Genomic DNA, 17,411 nt, shown 5'->3' with positions numbered 1-17,411 from the left:
GGCCTCTCTTGCGCGCATGCTCTCTCCGGCCTCTCTTGTGCGCCTGCTCTCTCCGGTCTCTTATGCGCATGCTCTCTCCGGCCTCTCTTGTGCGCCTGCTCTCTCCGGTCTCTTATGCGCATGCTCTCTCCGGCCTCTCTTGTGCATCTGCTCTCTCCGGTCTCTTATGCGCATGCTCTCTCCGGCCTCTCTTGCGCGCATGCTCTCTCCGGCCTCTCTTGTGCGCCTGCTCTCTCCGGTCTCTTATGCGCATGCTCTCTCCGGCCTCTCTTGCGCGCATGCTCTCTCCAGCATCTCTTCTGCGCATGCTCTGCATCACTTCTCTTTTCCGCGCCTACAGTGTCTGGCCTCTCTTTTGTGCGCATATCGCTCCCTGCTTAGCCTCCCTCTTGTGCGCATGCTCCGCATATTTTACCGCTCACGTTTACGTCCCTGCCTCTCTTGTGCGCATACTTTGCCCAGTTCCCTTTGTGTGCATGCTCTGCTTACCCTGCCTCTTCTGCGCATGCCCTGCCTAACCTCTTTTGTTTGCGTGCTTGGCCGTTTCCCTTCTGTGCGCATGCTCGTCTCGCCCCCCTCTTATGCGCATGCGTGTCTCGCCTCCCTGTTCTGCGCAAGCCCCTGCCAGTTTTCTGCGCATGCTCCACTGCTTCCTGCCTAGGCACAGCACGTGCTTTGATCAGTTCTGCTGGCCATCTTATGATGGTTGTCAGCACTCAGCTGTGCAGACTCAAGAGGGAGAGAGCAGTGTTTCATCAGATGAAGAGGTGGACCCAGGCAGGGCAGAGCGGTGTCTGTGTGGAGGGTGCTTGGCTCGAGGAGGCGGAGTGGACCTTCCAGGCAGGTGCAGGGGGTGAGTGTGCTTGGAGGAGAAGGTGGTAAGGATGGCAAAGTGGAATGGGAAGGCTGAAAAAAAGGCAGGGTGGAGGAGAGGGCGAAGAGGGGGACTATGCTGATTGCGAAATCTACATCTGTGGAGGGGGGAAGGGGTGAAGTGAGGGGCGGCATCGCAGCAGGTCTCCACAGAGGGATGATGGAGGGGGGCTGGAACGAGGCAATTGTGGGTCAGGGACCCAGGAAAAGTGCACTTTGGAGGGGCTGGGGGCCACAGGGAGCGGTGTGCCTGGGGTGGAGCAGATGCAGTGTGACAGTGTGTGGAAGGTGGTGTTGAAGCCTGATAGTCGTGAGAAGACGTTCCTGGGGGGAAAATCCGATGGCGATTGCTGGATGGGTGAAGGCGGCTGTGGGGAATGTCACTCGGGTGCTAGTGGTGGCTGGGGGCCGGTTGTTGGTGGAGGGGACGGATGCTGGCAGTAAGGTTAAGATTCCGGAGGTGGGTTGTCTGGGTAGACATGCGGTGCAAGTGTTTGATCAAAGTGGTGTGTCGTGTAAGGGGGTGTTGTATGGAGTGCCAGTGTCCGTGAATATGTCTGAGGTGGAGGAGTAGCTGGCGGATGTGGGGGTAGTAGATGCGTGGAGGCTGGGGAGGAGAGATGCACAAGGGGATGTGGTGTCTACGACTGGCAGTGAGGTTTGCGAGGGCGGAGTGTCCGGAGGTAGTAGAGTTGGGTTACCAGAGGTTCCATGTGAAAGTTTATGTAGCGTTGCCTTTGAGGTGTTAGCGTTGCCTTTGAGGTGTTATAAGTGTCAGCAGTTTGGACCTGTTGCGAGAGTATGCAGGAATGAGAGGCACTGTGGGAGGTGTGGTGGAGATCACGATATTAAGGAATTCAAGGTGGAGACCCCGGAGAAGTGTGTGAATTGTGGGGGGGGCTTTCTAGGGGGTGTGAGAGCCACAGGGTGGCGAGAGAGGTGGTGCAGGTGAGGGCGGTGGAAGGTTTGTCTTATGCGGAGGCTGTGGCAAAGGTGAAACTGGGATGAGTAGTGAGTGAGGTGTGTGGGAGAGAGCCGGTGATGGATGAGGCTGTGGGAAGGAAGAGAGTGGTGGGTGAGGTGAAAGGCGTAGAAATGGCGTTTGTCCCGAAAACTGCGTTTATGTGCTTTATAGTGATTGTGCTGGAGCTGGTTCAAGGGAATTTGCCTGTCAGTGTGTCGGATCTTACAAAAGGAGTGGTGGAAGCGGGGAGGAGGTTGGTTTTTGAGTGTTGTGGATGTGTTGGAACAGGATGTGTTTAGGCAGGTGCGGAAGCAGAGTGGGGTGTCGGCCTGAGAATTTTGCAGTGGAACGCGAGGAGTTTGTTGAGGAATGGGCAGGAGTTGAAAGCGGTGTTGTGTGGGGAATTGAATGTTGATGTGGTTTGTATTCAGGAGACGTGGTTAAGGGGTGATCTGAGGTTTGTGATTCCGGATTTTGAGTTCTTTCGTAAGGATAGGCTGGGGGGGAGAGGGGAGGTGTGGCTCTGAGCAGTGGAGGCTATCGGAGCGGGGATTCGGGTAGGGGGATCGGAAGTATTGGTACTGAATTATTATAATCCGTGTGAGGTGGTGGAGGTGGGTGTGCTCTCTGGAGTGATAAGGGGACATGTGGGACCTTGCGTTTTGTGTGGTGATTTCAACAGTGCCAATACGTTGTGGGGTGATGATCGGACGGATGCGAATGGGGAACTGTTGGAGGGCATGGCGGATGAATTGTGTCTGTTTTTGCTGAATGATGGTTCAGGCACGCGGGTGGATGTGAGGACTGGGAAGTTGTTGTGTTTGGATCTGACCTGGGTGTCTGCTGCAATTGCGGGTGAATGTGATTGGGAGGTGCATGAGGATGGGGAGGTGCATGAGGATGGGGATATGGGGAGCGATCATTCTGGCATTATGGTGACTGTGAGGGGTGAGGTGGGGCCAGGTCCCCGATGCATGGGAGTCGGTTGAATTTTAGGAAGGCTGATTGGGAGTTGTATAAGGGATTATGTCAGGAACTGATTGTTTCTCGGGATAGGGATGGGGGGGTGGATGAATGGAATGAGCATCTGGTACAGGGAATGAGAGCGGCGTCGGTGGCGGCAGTTCCGGAGGTTTTGAAGGGGAAGGGTGGGAAGGTCGAGGTTCCTTGGTGGTCAGTGGAATGTTCACAGGCTGTGGCGGCGCGTAAGAAGGCTAGGGCCAGGGCGGTGAGATCGGGAATGTTGGAGGATTTGTTGGCATATAAGAAGGCTATTGTGGGTCTCTGAGGAGTAATTCTGGTGTGGGTGAGGTTTGGAAGCAGTTTAAGCGGAAGTCCGGGTTGATGAGGCTGCAGGGTGGTATGTCTATGCTGTTGAAAGGGGTGGAGGTGGTCAGTGAGGATGGGGAGAAGGAAAATTTGTTGGTGGAGTATTTTGCGGGAGTGCACAGTTCAGGGAACTTCCCGGAGGCAGTGAGGCTAGGTATGGGTGTGGTTGAGGAGGAGACGCGGGAGTTGTTGGTGGATGTTGGGCCTTGGAAAGAGCAGTATGAGGTTCCGTTTTCTATGGTGGATTTGGATGGGGCGATTCAGAAGGGGAAGTGGTCTAGTCCAGGGGTGGATGGGATCATGTATGTATTTTTGGAAAAGTTGCCAGTGGAATGTAAGTTGGAGGTGTTGGCTCTGTTCAATGAGATCTGGAAGAGTGGAGTTTTGCCGAGGTTGTGGAAAAGAGCGATTGTGGTGGCAATTTTGAAGGGTGGCAAGGTCCCTACCGAGTATAAGTCATATAGGCCGATTGCACTGACTGTTGTGCTGTGTAAGGTTATGGAACAGATGGTGGTTGAGAGATTGGGGTTTTACTTGGAGTCAAATGGGTGTTTGAGTGATTTTCAGAGTGGGTTCAGGAGGAATCGGTCAGTGGCAGATCCGTTAGTGAGGTTGGTGACTGGTGTGGAGGAGGCGTTGTGCGATGGGGAGCTGGTGGGGGCGTTCTTTTTGGATTTGGAGAAGGCGTATGAATGGTGTGGAGGAGTGGGTTGTTTGTGAGACTGTTGGAGATGGGTGTGAAGGGGAGGATGTTTCGGTGGATTAGGGCGTTTTTGGCTGATGGGACCTTTCAGGTGAGAGTGAGGGGGATGATGTCTGAGGTTTGGAAGATGGAGAATGGGACGCCGCAGGGGAGTATGATTAGTGCGATGCTGTTTAATGTGATGGTGGATGGGTTGATTCGGGCTTTGGTGGGTATCGGGTGTCAGGTGGATTTCTTTGCAGATGACGGTGTGGTATGGGTAAGAGGGCAGAGTTTGTTGTTGGTGCAGAGTCAGCTGCAAGCTGAGATAGTGCGTATGGAGGAGTGGTGTGGGAAATGGGGCTTTTTGGTGTCTGTGGATAAAAGTGTGAGTATGGTTTTCTCGAGGAGAAGAGTGCAGTAGGAGTTGGACTTGGTTTTGAAAGGTGTGAGGGTGAAGAGCGTGAAGAGTTTCGGTACTTGGGGGTGATTTTGGATAGGAAGTTGAACTGGAATTTGCAGGTGGATGGTATGGTGGATAAGTGTAAACGTAGGTTGAATTTGTTGCGGGCGGTGACTGGGAAAGAGTAGGGTGCGCAAAAGACGTGTTTACGAATGTTGTATAAGGGGTTGATTCTGAGTGTGATGGATTTTGGATGTCAGGTGGCAGTGGGTTTCACGGCGAGCCAGAAGCTGCGGTTGGATAGGGTGCAGGCGAGGGCATTGAGGGTGTGTTCGGGTGAGATGAGGTCCTCTCCAATGAATGCGGTGCAGGTGCTTGTGGGGGAGATGCCGTTGGGGTTGAGGAGGGATGCGTTGAATATGAGGTGGTGGGTGAAGTGTAGTGCGAAGAGTGTGGTCACCCGGTGCGTGAATGTTTGCTGTGTAATTGGAGGTTTGACTATTATAGGGACCGGTGGAGGAGGAAGGGGGGCACTTTGGGGTTTCACATGTGGGAGAAGGGGGTGCAGTGGGGTGTGGGCGAGTTGTTGGCTGTGACAGATACGGATTTGGTGAGATGGCCGATGTGGATGATGGGGTCTCCAAAGGTGTGTTTGGAGTTGGCGAGTGTGGTGTCAAAGAAGCGGGGTTTACGGGGTGAGATCAAGGCTTTGGGTCAGGCGTATGTGGCAGGGAAGGAAGGGTGTAAGGTGTTCACTGATGGTTCGAAGGATCCTGTGTCTGGGAGAGTGAGTATGGCGTATTATCTGGAAAGCACTGGGGAGTATAAAGTGGGGCGAATGACGTATCGATTTGTACGGCTGAGTTGGTGGCGATTGCATTGGCGATTGATCGGGTGTGCGAGTTGGGGTTTGAGAAGGTGGTGGTGTTTTCGGATTCATTGAGTGGGTTGCAGGCGATTGTGGCAGGGGATGGTGATAGGAAGGATGTGATTTTGGACATCAGGAGGAAGATTGATCGGTGTGCACGTGGGGGGATGGATCTGGAGTTGGCGTGGGTTCCCAGTCACAGTGGCATTTTGGGTAATGGGTTGGTGGATTTGGCAGCGGGTGCGGGTATGAGGAAAGGAACGGTTGATGTGTGGATGAGGTGAAGGCTGTGGTGGTAAAGCGGGTTATGGATGAGTGGCAGGAGAGGTGGGAGGGCAGGTGGATGTTTGGTGTTCGTGAGAAGGTGTCTGTGAAGGTGGATGCAGGGAAACTGGAATGGAGGAGGAGGAGGGAGGCGGTGATGCTGAATCGGTTGAGGATAGGGCACGTGGGGCTGAATGACAGTCTGTTTCGAGTGGGGAAGCGTGAGTCCAGGGACTGTGTGGTGTGTGGGGGGCCCGAGACTGTGGGACATTTTCTGCTTGCATGTGAGAGGCATGTCGAGGAGAGAGAGTTGATGAAGGCTCGGATGTCTGCGCTGGGAGTGGCTGAACTGAGTGGGAAGGCTTTGCTGGGAGGAGTCGGGGTGAGAGGCAGAGAAAGGAGCAGTGTGCTGTTAGATTTTGTGGGGCAGACGGGGCGGTGGGAGGAGTTATGAGAAAGTGAGGGTTGTGTGTAAGATTGGTGGGGAGGTGCACATCATCCTTTTGGATGGGGACGCGCCTGCGTGGGTCCGCCCACGCTGTCGATAATTGGAAGAAGAAGAAGATCAGTTCTGCTGCCTGGCAATGGCAGCCGGTAGCTTGGACACCTGCAGTCCCTCTACGAGGTTCTGAGGGGTGGGTAGGATCCTTTTTGTCGTCTCTTCGAAACGCCTACCTGCTATTCCGCGTTTACATCTCAAATGCTACCTTTTGTAATGTGAACAGCACACACTATGAAGGAATATTTCCTGCCTAATTCTATATAGGTGCATGAACATGGATATTCCACACTCTCTTGCATTGAGAATGGAGTATTCTTTTTAGGGCACATGTCAAATTGTCTCTGCTTTTCCTTCGTACACTTTCTGATAATCCTTTCGCATGTGTATGGGAAGGGGGGTGGTGTATGGGGGGCGGTGGAGGTGGGCAGCTCGCTCTTTGAATATTTCCATGTATACATCTGCTCTGGATGTCTTGTAAGTGCTTGTAGAACATTTTTATTGTGGATTAATTAATAATCTAATAATGTCTGCTTTTTCCAGCCCTGAAAAAAGTATTGTTGTCATCTTATTCAGCAAACAGTAAGAAGCACAGACTGCACAAGGTAAATAACTGCAATAGTTTGTCTATGTCTCTCTGCAGACACACTTCTTCTCTTCTGAGGTAGCCTGTCTCCCACCCTGCAGTCCAGGACCCTTATTGTCCCATTCTCTCCTCTCCTCTCTTCATTCTCCACCCAATGCACCAGTGATTCTTCCTGGAAGTAGTGTCCATGTCCCGTCGATCCCTGAACCAGATCCCTGCTCCGTTGGTTCGTGGAATAAGGCATCCCCTAGTGGGATCTGCGGATGGCCACTGGTTCAAAACCATTCCGGTTCACTCAGACTTTCATCCTTCTGAAAATCATAGCATAAGTATGACGGCGTTCTGAAAAAATGACCATGTATCTGCCTGCAGCACATATATACCCCAGTGGCGGTTCAAGTGCCCTCCTAAAATCCACCTATGTTAATACCATCGTATGTGCCGTCCTCTTGGAATTAGTTGACCATGTGTTTGGTTGGGCCCCAAAGAATTGGCCCCACCCAAAAGTTTTAGTCATTTATTTTGGTGAATTGTAAAGCATGCATAATGATCCTAGATTCTGGATCACAATGCTTTGCTGAAGCGCTTGGAGGAGTGGAGCTGCACAGGAGAATTGAATAGGCACTTTGGTACATGCAAGTAGAGTCAGTTTTTGTCCTTCCACCTGGGGAGAATGGTTATTTATTTATTACATTTGTTGATAGCGGCAAAGACGCTGTGGTATCATGGCGCTAGAATTACATTGTTACAGGTTACAATATACTGTTACGATACATTGGTATGGGGAAACACAATGTCAAGAGTGAAGGGAGGCAGTTCATACATTGTGTTGAATAAGGCAGTTTTCAGTTTTTTTTATGGAATGGGGGTTGGGCGGTTCTTATTGTAGTGAGGGGCGCAAGCAGTCCCAAGGGGCAGTGACAGGGAAGCTTGCTCCGCCAGCTCTTTTCCTGTTGAATCAGGCAGTGGTCAATGATAGGGTGGAGGAGGAGCGTAGATGGTGTGGTTTGGTATTTAAGGTAAGGCCGGTGTGTGATGGAGAGGATTTTGAAATCGATGTACGCCTTGATGGGTAGCCAGTGGGCCTCTCGTCTGGATTGCAAAATGTGGTCTGAGCGTTTTAGGACCCAAACCGCCCAGAGTGTGTTGTTCTGCAGCAGTTTTGGAGCTTAGTTAGGTTTTTGGCTGAGGTTCTGGGTTAGGATGGCATTGCAGTAGTCTACTTGCTCCCAATGGTGGCTCTGGCTAGAGTAAGGCAGTTTTCAGGGGAGAGGTATTTCCTGTTGGAGTTAATGAGCGTATTTGAATAAGTTCCAGAGGAGGCAAGGGGGCGTTGACATGTTTATGCATGGGTAGCTCAGCAACTCCAAGGGTGTTGACAATTTAATTCCTGTCTCTAAACATGTAATCAATAGAAAAGGAGGACAAGGAGGGGTCAAGGAGCTTAAGGCGGTGAGAGGAGCCGACAGTGAGGAGTGGTGTTTTGTCATCATGGAGGCAGAGATGGAGGTTTGCCATCCAGGCGTGAATAATGCTATAGACACGGTTGATGTTGGCTGAGTCAAGGCTGTGATTGCCAGAGAGTTTGAGGAGGACTTGAGTGTAATCACTGAAGTTTGTGTAAGGGATGTTCAGATCGTCTAGGTGGTCGAATGGGGGCTTGGTATACATATTGTATAGAGTGGGCGACAGACAAGTTCTTTGGGTTACGCCATATGAGACAGGAATGGGGTCTGCGGCAGCAGAGTCACTGAAGATACTGGAGGAGCGTTCACTCAGGAAGGACTTGATCCAACTGGCAGCATCAGGGGACAGGCTGAGGAGGGAGCTGGGGTGATGGCATAGGAGGTTGTGGTCTACCAAGTCGAAGGCGGCAGAGATCGAGAAGTAGGAGAGTGAGGATCTTGCACGTATCACGTATGTTGTCCAGTAGCATTTTAAGATCGATGAAGGCAGTCTCCGTACTGTGTCTGGGTCTGAAGCCGGATTGGCGTGTTCCAAGTAGATTGTTGGATTCCAGATGGGAATGCAGTTGGAGGTATGCAGGGCGGTCAAGGATTTTGAGGAGATAGGGTACGGTTGTGATGGCCCGGTAGTTAGTGCGGATGGAGGGATCCAGTAAGGGCTTTTTGAGGAGTGGGGTGACCCAGGCCTCTTTGATGAGCGAGGGAATTGCGCAGGAGGCGAAGGAGGAATTGAACTGGTAGGTGCAAGGGCTTCAGCGCACATCTTGACACGTGACCCGCCATAGGCTGGCTAGATGGTCCAGTTTCGATGATGAGTGAGTGTTGTATTTTGTGTCTAGGTCTGGAAGGGTGAGCGTTCTGGAAGGGAATTTAGAGCATGAGGAAGAGTTTATAGGAAGTGGGGTATGGAGTTTGGAAGTATGACATACCTGCATTCTCCATGCTATCCCCATGTAGCTGCTAACTCATGAGTGGTCATGGCATAGGGTGCATGAAAGGGAAGCCCCTTTGTCTGATGTGTTCATGCACGTTAGACTTGTGAAGAATTACGTCAAGGACAATGGCATGCCAATTTGACTCCTTTCGTGAACAAATAACAAGTCTGGTGATAGGAATATTAAATGGCCATGTCAGCATTTGTATTTGTTATTGATGCACTTCCTGTCTCCAATCTCCAATTACGGTAAATAATGACACACTTGCAGTCATTTCAGAGGCTTGGACCCACTACTGGCTATCGTCTATTCCTCTGTGCGTTTCCAAAGAAGAGGCATTTTGAAGCACTTTCCAGCTTATTGCCCTTTTAGCAAAGTTCCAATATGTGGCTCCATCAACTGCGCCTAGGTCTGAGTGAAGTCATCACGGCTCGCGCCCTCTAGATATTGCTGCTAACAGGAGCATGACTCAACGATTCTGCGGGTGTAGCTCTGCATGACATGTGTGTGGTAGTATAGAATGAGGAGTCTGTCCAAACAGAGATGTGGTTCCGTCAAATGCGTTTAGGTCTGTGTGAAGTCATCACAGCTCGCGCCCTGCAGATAGTGCTGCTAACAGGAGCGTGAGTCAATGAAACTGCAGGTATAGCTCTGCATGACGTGTAGCAGCATGGAATGAGGAGTCTGACCAAACAGAGATGTGGCTCCATCAAATTGATATTGATATTGATATTTTATTTCTATCGCGCTCGTACACAAGTGTTTCAGAGCGCGACAAGGCAAAGGAGAGGAACAGGGGAGAACAAAACAGCGATCTTACTAGGCCCAGTGACATTGAGAACGTGCAAGTACATGGGAGAGGGGGAGGGGAAAAGTGCATGGAAGGGGAGAAGTGGAAAGTGCGAAGCAGAGGAGAAACAGATAAATAATAATAATAAATAAATAATAAAGGCGACAAATGGTGGTAGTTCAGCCAGCAATTTATAAGTGCTAGTTTTAAGGTAGCAGACAGGGTAAGTCTGATAAGTGCAGGAAGCAAAAAATGGAGGGGGGGCTGTTTCCGGGTACAGATACAGACCCCAGTGCAATGGGTGGCCCGGAGGCAGTGCTGGAGAGTGGTGGGGTGAGCAGGTATCTGGACCCGGCAGACAGAGGGTGGCCAGGTTCACGGCGCCAAGAGAGAACAGATCAGCAGGGGAGAGGGGGAGCGAAGGCAGAAGAAAAGAGGAAGGGTGCAACTTGGTCTATGTGAAGTCACCATAGCTCGCGCCCTGCAGATGCTGGTGCTAAAAGGGAGCATGAGTCAATGGGCCTCATTCCGAGTATGGCGGTAAGGGATAGCGGCCACCGCTAACGAGAGCGGTGGCGGTAATCCCTTACCGCCATACTCCGAGTTCCCTTAGCGCCATGGTGCTTTTAACACCTGCTTTTAGCAGGCGTTAAATACCATGGCGCTAAGGGACCTTGATGTTAATTACGCCACCGTAATTTACGGTGGCGTAATTGACGCCTTCCCCACTCCCATTATGCCCTATGGGGCAAGAATGGGAATGGGGAAGGGTAAATGGGGATTGGGGAATTACCGCCCCGCCAACCTTGGAATGGGGCGGTAATTCCGCCAACCACCAAGGCGCTGCCGGTGCGGGTACGGCGTCAACCAAGGCGTTAATAGCGCCATTGGTTAACGCCGTACTCGGAATGAGGCCCAATGATGCTGTGGGTATAGCTCTGCGTGGTAGTATAGAATGAGGAGTCTGACCAAACAGAGATGTGGTCCATGAAATGTAACTAGGTCTGTGTGAAGTCAGCACAGCTCGCGCCCTGCAGATAGTGCTGCTAACAGGAGCGGGAATCAATGATACTGCGGGTATAGCTCTGCATGACGTGCTATGAGAGGTATTTAAAATCCTAAGATGTGGCCATCCAGGGAGGAAGGACGAGGGGTGATGAGGCAAATATGAATAGAAATGAGTGTGCCAAGTGGGGATGAGAAAGTCTGCAGTCAAGTGTCTGAAAACTAGACTGAATACTAGTACCAGCTTCATTAATATGGAATCCTGGGAAAATCCTTGTTTCTTATCTGCCAGAGGTAGGGTGCACTATAAAAAAAAAGATAAAAACAGGATATAATGCTTTATAGTCGTTATTGTTTATGTACATATGATGATAATAGTCATACTGCACATATTGGCCATCAGTGTCTATTCAAATGGGGCGGGGGGGGGCCTGGACATCTTTTGCTGCACGTGGCAAATCCTAGATTGGAATCTACTATCTGGAATGAGCGACAGTCGGTTTAGAGGCACTGATGGGATCATTTTGTTAAATTATCTTTCTCTAAATATGAAACACCTTTGCCCCTCGGCCACAAAACTGCACCTTTAAAATGGAAGCACGTAGAAGGGCAGAAATGCTCATTTTGACAACACAATTCCAGTGTCGTTCAGCAACACAGCCTCACATCAGCCCTGTCTCTCCTTTCTCACTCAGTGCCTAAAGGGGAACTGTCCTCGGACTCTCAAGTAGAGGTGTCTCGCTTACCGTAGTCGAAGAGATTTTATATAATTTATTCAGCCTCCCCTGCAGGCACCACCCAGATCTGTGAGTACAGACCAATGGAAGGCTTTTTCGCTTATCTAATCTGGTGGTGGTGCCCTGAGGGCAGTTAGGCTCAATGCCTGAGGGGTGGGAGCAGAGTGGCTTCTTCTGTTACCATGAATACATTTCCCAGGGTCCCACTCTGCCTGGATCTGTCGGGAAGGAGTTGCAATGGTGCAGCTGTTTAGAGCCACTCACACCCCTGGCTCTAGATCAGGCAGAGCACATGCTAATTATGAGGACTACATGAATGTGCCTAAATGTCATGGGGGCATATATTTATGTATGACCACTTTGGTAGGTGGAAGTAGGGTTCCCTTCTCAGTGCAAACTTTCACAGCTCTGTCCTGCATTTCTGTACACTGCAAAGACTTGTTACCCCCTTGATTCTTATAACTTGCTTGTGTACAGGTTTAGAATAGAGAGGCTACTGCTCACTCAAATAGTACTGCTTACTTAAAGGAGTGCTCTTGGTGCAGTTAGCTCATATTCTCGCCCCCCCCCCCCCACGGATGCTCTAAAGCAGACCCACCCCTTCTCCTTAACTGCTGCTTCCCCATTGCCATCACTGGCTCTCCACTTCCCCGTCACTTGCACACTCCTTTCATAGAGGTCGCACCTTGAGTGCTGCAGCTGCCCTCTTGTCTACCCTGCTTCCCTTCACCACCCTACCCCTGTCCTCTTCTCGTCCCAACTCTTCTTTCACTGCTTCCATCACACATACCCATGCTTCATTGACCTCTTCTCTCCCAGGTATACTACCTTCTCCACCCTATTCCTGTCCTCTTCTTTCACTGCTTCCATCACACATTCCCACGCTTCATTGACCTCTTCTCTCCCAGGTATAATCCCTTCACTGCCCTATCCCTGTCCTCTTCTTTCACTGCTTCCATCACACATTCCCATGCTTCATTGACCTCTTCTCTCCCAGGTATACTCCTTTCACTGCCCTACCCATGTCCTCTTCTTTCACTGCTTCCATCACACATTCCCATGCTTCATTGACCTCTTCTCTCCCAGGTATACTCCCTTCACCGCCCTATCCCTGTCCTCTTCTTTCACTGCTTCCATCACACATTCCCATGCTTCTTTGACCTCCTCTCTCCCAGGTATACTCCCCTCACCGCCCTATCCCTGTCCTCTTCTTTCACTGCTTCATCACACATTCCCATGCTTCATTGAGCTCTTCTCTCCCAGGTATACCCCCTTCACCGCCCTATCCCTGTCCTCTTCTTTCACTGCTTCCATCACACATTCCCACGCTTCATTGACCTCTTCTCTCCCAGGTATACTCCCTTCACTGCCCTATCCATGTCCTCTTCTTTCACTGCTTCCATCACACATTCCCATGCTTCATTGACCTCTTCTCTCCCAGGCATACTCCCTTTACTGCCCTATCTCTATCCTCTTCTTTCACTGCTTCCATCACACATTCCCATGCTTCATTGACCTCTTCTCTCCCAGGTATAATCCCTTTACCGCACTATCCCTGTCCTCTTCTTTCACTGCTTCCATCACACATTCCCATGCTTCATTGACCTCTTCTCTCCCAAGTATACAAAGGATCTGTGCGGCCACATTCATTGTCAAAACACCATTTGTTGAGAACCATGGAAGTGTGCTTACAATGTCAGCTTGCAGTGAGTACACATTGATAACTTTCTGCGTTTGGTTGTTTTTCTAGGTGAGCCGTATAGCGCAAATGAGTCATCATACGGCCACTTCTAAGAGCTGAGACCTGGACGAATGTGGAAATAAAGGTAAGTACCTCCTCTGTGCACTAAGAGACAAACATTATTAAAAAGTCATGAAGAGGGGGAGGGTTTGTGTTTGGAGTATGCTTAGGAGGAAAGCTCCATAATTCATGGACTGTAAAAACATAATAATGTGTAGCCTCTATTCAGCATTTACTCAAAGTGTGAAACTGAGCTATAAATGTCCCCGTATTTTGGATGAATCTTGCATTTGGAGTGCAAGACTCAGTACTGTAGTTATACGCAGAGCCTTACTGACTATTGTTTTGCAGTAGATACAATGCATCATGTGCTCAATTACTTGTATTATTCTCTTTATTTTTTGGCTTTGGTAACACTTGCAAATACGTTGGTCAAGCAATGTACAGTTGGGTTGCTGTGCTTGGCACTTTCCAGACGTTCAGGGGTTCTGGGTGAAAGCCATCCAGCCGCCATGTTTGGACTGCCCCGGTTCTATCCGGCTCTAACAATGAAGCTCTCGTCTAGAGAGGATGAACCTGGGGGGTGGTTCAGGGGGGGTGGTGGACCTACGCACCTCGCCTGAGGAGTAACTGTAAGTAGACACAAGGACTAACCTGAACCCAGAAGAACCCAGAAGTATTACATCATGTGACACTTGGAAAATCCTAAACATAGATTATATAATGGACTTCACCTAGGAAACAAGGGGTCTATTGCTTGGTGAGAATTGATGTGCTAGAAGGCTTGTAGCGATAACGGGGTTGAGCATCTGGAAGGTGAAGGTGGTCATTCCCCAAAAGTACAATACCATACTCTGAATAAATGGACACACCGCGGTATGGAATGAGACCAGGAGAAAGATAGCGAGTCAAAGATTTGCTTTATATAATACTAAGAGTGGCATGCAGAGGACTCTGCATCTTCGAGAGCTCTGTGCCAACTATATAGAAAAATCACATTTTAACTGTAATACACGTCATCCATGACGATTTCTATATGGGTTACATGGTGGCACTTCATTGACTCGCTAAATAATACATTATAGCATATACTGTGGTGATGCTGCTTGATTGGCTGATGCTGATGTTGTTGCTTCTTTTGGTATGCGGGTCAGCTGGTCTCGTCTGGCAGGGGTGAAGTTCAGTCGGCGTCCATACAGCTGTAATTCTAACAAATCCAAATTACACAGTGATCACCAGCATGCAAGATTTAATATGATACATAAAACCTATCAAAATACACTGTCATCTATAAATTGTAGTAAAAGGCGCACATTCTTGACCTAGGCCCTAATGGGGGCAGAGGCGCAGTGGTCCAGGTGCCTTATCTGAACGTGTCACCCTTAAGATACATTCGTCTGGTGCTACATGGATCAAACGAGAGTATTGAGAGTTGTTAGTACATGGAGAATATATAACCACACAGGATTACTTAAATGGGGGGCAATCTAGGGTGGTCCATGGGGAAGGGTCCCACCAACTGCTACATGAAAGGAACGATGGGGTTAAGGTTTATGCAGGCAGTAATTCCTCAAGGTGGGGGTTGGAGGAGCGGGGCCATGCTTGCGGAGACAAATGGTTTTCATAAGCCAGGCTTTGGCCCGGTCACACACAGGGCAGTGATCTCAGAGGAAGAGGCGAGATACAGTGTCAGCTTGCAACAATTCACACCCAAGCTTCCGTGAGATTAGGACGTCCGTGGCGCAGGCAGGGGAGGAGGAGGAGAAGGAGGTGGGGGTGGTTAGGCTGACTGTGCACAACGCTGGAAGGGGTGAGAATGGGAGAGGGCTTCTTAAGAATCATCATGCAGCCTAACAAAAGATGGAGTCACGAATTATACAAAATAACGTCTGGAGACTTAAGAAATGAATTGGATATATATCATGCAATGGCTTCCATGCTCCCATCACCAGGAGCTCGGACAAAGGACGTCTCCAGCAATTGAATGAGCATAAGATTCACTTCACACTGAATGTAGTGGGGTCAAAAAGACCCATCCTCAAGGGAGTTGAATTGAAGGGCAGCGTGAGTTGGTTGGGTGTAAAGGCTCTGATGGGATGCTGTTCATTCTCTTGCAACTGATGAGATAAAACCTTGCATGTTTATCCACAGAATGTTAGTTTGACTGCTTTTCCTGTCTTGTTAACAAATAAAGATGTGTCGGGGTTCACCTCATAGAACTCACCCAAATATTACAAAAGTAGTCAAAAAGGAGTGTGCGCCGGTGCAAGAAGTAACACAATTCTATTCAGGGCTCCAGACGCAGCTGGGACAGCAAATTCAAACAGAACGCAGATCAGAAATGCATGAATACGGCACAGTCGAAGACCTCCCTCGAAATGAAAACTTTTATAGAAAGCAAAATAATTACATTTGCGATCGTGGGACCTAGAAAAAAATCTCCCCACACAAGAGTGATTGTTCCTTGCACTTTGGACTCATATAGAACTGATGGATCACTGGGTCCATGAACCTTTCCACACCGCCCTCAATTGCAATAATGTGGGGATTGGGGGTGGATTGTGACATCAGAACACAAAATTATATGATTGAAGCGTTTGAGACGATCAGCAGAACTTTATTATTCTGCCCCGGTCGCTTCTTCCTGACTCTCATGGGAACGGCTACCCATCATGACGCTGTCAGATCCTTGACCCACGGACATACTATTTAATGATTTTTTATTTGTTTATTGATTGATTAGTATGTGCATAGCCAACAAAGACTTTACATACATGACCAGCATAACAATCATACATTTACACACAATTTACAACTAAAATCACATAAAAATAGTGTCTAGAAAACCAGGATGTCGAAAGTCAAATCTCTTAAAATGTTTAAAATAAACTCATAACATTTCATCAAGTGGAAGATAAGATGCATAGCATTGCCACGGAGAAGAATGTTCCATGTCACATCCATATTCTCTGTATTACTGGCATTGTTATACCCTTTCAGATAGTTGCTTCGCAACTGATTAAGACTCTCACAGTGACACATAACATGTTCCGCAGTTTCAATAGCCTCAGTCCCACACAATCTACATAATGTCAAGGGTTTCGGAATCCCATATTTAGCACCCAAAATTTCCATCGTGTCACGCATATTAAGTTTAAAAAGGAAAATGGTCTGCGTGTGATTTGAAACTGAAGTGGGTCTTGCAGACTTCACTAGAAAATCATATTTCATAAATGATTTTGAATTATAAAATGTTCATATATTCCTTTCACTGGCAGTCCCTGTACGCTCTAATCAGTTGACCTAGAAAAATAAAAACCTCAGTGTGCTTCTCTGAACGCTTGGCTGAGGCTTTTATGCTCTGTACTAATGAACCGGCTGCAGTGTCCTTTGCCGCAAACAAAATGCTTGCACACGTTTAAAGGGGAAGCAGGCTTTTGGGGCCTATTTACTGCGTTTCATTCTACCACTAAATTTGATTATACTTACCTGTGCCCCAGGATTTATGGATTGATTTTATTAAGCTTTTAATTTAGCAGAAAACAGAATGAGCCCCACTCCCCTTATAGTGCCACTCACTCAGCTGATAAGTGAGTTGCTTCATACCACGGTGAACATGCGTTTTTATTACATTATTCATCCTTTTATTGTATTGAGCACTAAATCTTTTTGAGTCTCTCGCTCTTTTTTTTGCAACTTCTTCTTTACAGATCCATATTTTCTCTAACTGTGTCTTGGCTCCTCCCAGTCATTCTGATCTTCTCCAACCCAGACACACCCTGTCCCATATTTTAGGCGTAATTTTCATTTTCGATATCAGCAGGCTGTGTAAATGCCCAGATTTCTAAATTTGGGCTCCTGGTGGCGACCCTATTCTGCCCAGGAGGGCTACTCACGAAACAAAGATACAATTGAATGGGTATCATCACTGTTCTCTGAAAGAACATTTTGTCATTTTTTGTGTTTGTCTTTGTTAGAAATGTTCAGTGATTCCCTGCAAAACACTGTTTACCAGATCATGACAGTGAAGGACTCATCTTCTGTTTCGGTACAAAAGCAATTGGATTAATCGCTGTTTATGCTTTTGTTTTTTCTCACCCTGTATGACTATGATGAAAAATGTGTGCTAATTGGATCAATACAAACTTGTACAATTATAGAAATTAAGCTGTTACCCTTTCTGGCCACCACAAATTGAGTGTTGTGTAAGTGTTTGGGGTCATAGGACCATAGGGAATGCAAAAGTGAAGTTCTTTTTTGACCCATTCA

General features: G+C 48.7%; 1 protein-coding gene across 2 annotated transcripts in view; it reads left to right on the top strand.

Annotated features, from left to right (window-relative positions):
* The first annotated feature begins 221 nt into the window (after positions 1 to 221).
* LOC138570260 (zinc finger protein 84-like) overlaps positions 222 to 17,411 on the top strand; it is an 80,989-nt gene continuing 63,799 nt past the window's right edge. For both annotated transcript variants that reach the window (XM_069649025.1, XM_069649024.1), the window contains exons 1-3: positions 222 to 853; positions 6,426 to 6,487; positions 13,152 to 13,227. The gene's annotated coding sequence lies outside the window, so the exon portion shown is untranslated. The remainder of the gene's footprint in view (positions 854 to 6,425; positions 6,488 to 13,151; positions 13,228 to 17,411) is intronic.

The sequence above is a fragment of the Ambystoma mexicanum genome, chromosome 2q, assembly GCF_040938575.1.
Source record: "Ambystoma mexicanum isolate Mex_15411 chromosome 2q, UKY_AmexF1_1, whole genome shotgun sequence".
NCBI classification, from domain to species: domain Eukaryota; kingdom Metazoa; phylum Chordata; class Amphibia; order Caudata; family Ambystomatidae; genus Ambystoma; species Ambystoma mexicanum.
Note: the sequence above shows the minus strand (reverse complement) of the source record. Positions and strands in the feature narration are given on the sequence as shown.